Genomic DNA, 3,865 nt, shown 5'->3' with positions numbered 1-3,865 from the left:
AAAAGATAGTCCAACAGAATCTAGAAAAGTCGTCCACTATTACGAAACCGTAATAATTTCCTCCTAGACTTTTAATCCTAGATGGCCCAAATAAATCCATATGAAGAAGCTCGAGAGGTCTCGTTGTTGAAACGATATTTTTGGATTTAAATGAGATCCTCGTTTGCTTCCCTTTTTGACAAGTATCACAAAGGTGATCCTTGGTGAACTTAATTTTGGGGAGACCTAGGACTAGATCTTTTGAGACTACTTTGTTTAGTAAGTCAAAGTTAACATGTGCTAAACGCCTATGCCATAACTGTAACACCCCTTTTTCTACCCCAAATTATTTAGCATATAATCAGAGTAAATAAGCACGCATATAAAGAAAAGGGCGTCACATCGACGTTTTCGAAACTTAAAACTTTCAAAAACCAACAATACACCTGGTCATTCAAAATAACACATTTCATCATGAATATTCAAGCAATATGCGTTCGCAGCGGAAAATAAAGAATACTAATGTAATTCATAATATGATCCATGTCCCATACCATGATCATCTCTCAATAATCACTTCAAATAAAATAAAACAACTAATGACGTAAAGCATATCAAAATAAGATATGAGTTCAATACAACTAATCTACCCAGTGTTACATGACCAGAGCATTGACTCATTACCTAATTTCAAACTAAATACGGAAACTCTCCAGCTATTCTTGAGCGAGCTACCGTCCACCTACTCCAGCAATACTACTCTGTAGTATCTGCACGATACCCATGTAAAGGTAACATTCAAACAGAAAGGGTGAGAATTCAAATCATCATGAAATAGCATAATAAGGCACAATGAATTAAAACACAATTTAAGAATTCATCACACTTGGTATAATCACGTCAATAATATTAACCAACAATCATCTCACATATTTCAAACGTACATCGCATCCACATCAATACATGCATTCAATGATCACATAACTATAGACGACTCAATGCAAGACAATGTGACTCTATGCATGTGGTACCTCAATGTGAACTCGAAGTTTCACCGCTTTCCGACTCAATATCTAGAATCCAGGCCACGCTTCCGATCCGGACAAGACCAAAGCCCTACGTCTGTTTCCAATGAAGGATCACCGCTTAAATACTACGCCTAATCCCAATTAAGGATTAACGTCTGCTACGTCTGTTTCCAATGAAGGATCACCGCTTAAATACTACGCCTAATCCCAATTAAGGATTAACGTCTGCTACGTCTGTTTCCAATGAAGGATCACCGCTTAACCACTTCCACCATGAAGTCAACTATGCTATGAATGAATGCACACATACCAACACATATGCAATTAAGACCATCTATATACCGTCTTAACATCCCACATATCACCATGACTCACAATTGGTACATATACACATTCATCACAACACATCAATTACGATTACATATACACATCCATGACCATAAATCATTCATAATTCAATAAAGGTATACATACACATTCATACAATATATTATTCACCAATATAGGCCAATCATCAAATATGTACACATAGGTTTCATTCCAAAACGCACACAACATTTAAATATCAAATTTTCACTTTTCAAACAGTGTTAACCGGTTAACGCCCTGGGTTAATCGGTTAACGCAAAACAGAATGCGTTTCTTGGCAATTTTTAACAGTGTTAACCGGTTAACGCCCTGGGTTAACCGGTTAACGCAAGACAGAATGTAATTTTTTTCAATATCGCAACAGTGTTAACCGGTTAACGCCCTGGGTTAACCGGTTAACGCAAAACAGAAAGTTGTTCCTGCGCTAACACGAAACAGAATGCAGATTTCCCCGCATTTTTCATCGTTGGAGGACTTCCGGACCCCCGATTTCGATTCCGTAAAAAGCTACATGTTCAGAAAATTATGACGCATCCAATTATATATTCATTCACAGTTTTAGCATAATTTAATCATCCCAATTCAAGAGTATTTATCAAGACCTAATAATTCCAAACCATGCCAATTAAGGATTTCAACCTAAAACATGTTCCTACCCATTGACCCAATCATACTAACCCACAATGATAAGGATTTCCCCCCTTACCTTGTCAATTTGATGGAAACCTTGACTCGTCTCGCTTTTCCTATCCTCTTTCTCTATTGCCTTCAGTGCTCAAGTGAATTCTAATTCTCACTTCCTTCACTCTTACTATTTATAATAGTATTCTAGTTGGGCTTAAATCATCTAATTTAATCACTAGGCCCAATAATGCCTAATATTTAAATACCTCTATTTAAATTTAAATAATTAACCACTCACTATGCACACCAAGTTGATTAATTAATTCAATTATTTAATTATTTCTCATATCCACTAGATAATGAATTAATACACCAATTAATTAATTAACACTCCACATAATTAAATTAAAATTATAATAATAATAGTATAATAATTCAATACTAAAAAAAATGGGTTGTTACAACTCTCCCCCACTTAAAAGATTTTCGTCCTCGAAAATTTACCTCAAACGAACAACTCCAGATATGATTCCCTCATCTTATCCTCGAGTTCCCACGTAATATTTCCATTGGCGACTCCGCCCCATATCACTTTTACCAAAGCAATCTCCTTACCACGAAGCTTCTTCACTTCTCGATCTTCAATCCGCACAGGTGATGTATCAACCGTCAAATTATCCCGTACTTGCACATCATCTAATGGAACAACATGCGATGGATCCGCAATGTACTTCCTCAATTGAGACACATGGAATACATCATGAAGATTAGAAAGTGATGGTGGTAATGCAATCCGATATGCCACTTCACCTATCCTCTCGGAAATCTGATAAGGACCAATGAAACGCAGCGTCAACTTACGCGACTTCAAAGCTCTACCAACACCCGTTATTGGCGTAACTCGAAGAAACACATGCTCGTCTTTCTCAAACTCAAGTGCTTTCCTCCTCTTATCATGATAACTCTTTTGACGACTCTGAGAAGCCTTCATTTTCCCTTGAATCATCTTAATCTTATCTGTAGTCTCTTGAATCAACTCGGGTCCAACCACCGCACTCTCTCCCGATTCGTACCAACATAAAGGAGTTCTACACCTTCTGCCATAAAGGGCCTCAAACGGTGCCATTCCAATACTCGAATGGGAACTGTTATTATATGTAAACTCGATTAACGGCAAGAAACTATCCCAATTTCCTCCTTGTTCCAAAACACAAGACCTCAAAAGATCTTCAAGTGACTGAATAATCCTCTCCGTTTGACCATCAGTTTGCGGATGATATGCTGAACTCAAACGCAACTTCGTACCCAAAGCACTTTGCAAACCTTCCCAAAATCTCGAAGTGAACCTCGGATCTCTATCCGAAACAATACTCGACGGTATACCATGCAAACACACAATTCTCTCGACGTACAACTTAGCAAGTCTCTCCATCGAATAATCCATCCTCATCGGAATAAAATGAGCACACTTCGTCAGTCTGTCCACAACGACCCAAATCGCCTCACAATTACTCGATGTTCTTGGTAAGCCCGAAACAAAATCCATAGAGATACTATCCCACTTCCACTCGGGGATAGATAACGATTGCATCAAACCAGACGACTTTTGATGTTCAATCTTTGACTTTTGACAAGTCAAACATGAATACACAAATTCCGCTACATCCTTCTTCATACCTTGCCACCAAAACATCTTCCTCAAGTCTTGATACATCTTAGTAGCACCGGGATGAATACTCAGACCACTTCTATGCCCTTCCTCAAGAATCCTCTTTCTCAAATCCATACCATCCGGAACACACACTCGATCACGACACCTCATGATACCATTCACATCAATCCGAAAGTCACCACTTTTACCTTGG

This window comes from Lathyrus oleraceus, chromosome 4, assembly GCF_024323335.1.
Source record: "Lathyrus oleraceus cultivar Zhongwan6 chromosome 4, CAAS_Psat_ZW6_1.0, whole genome shotgun sequence".
Taxonomy (NCBI): domain Eukaryota; kingdom Viridiplantae; phylum Streptophyta; class Magnoliopsida; order Fabales; family Fabaceae; genus Lathyrus; species Lathyrus oleraceus.
This window is presented reverse-complemented; position numbering follows the sequence as displayed.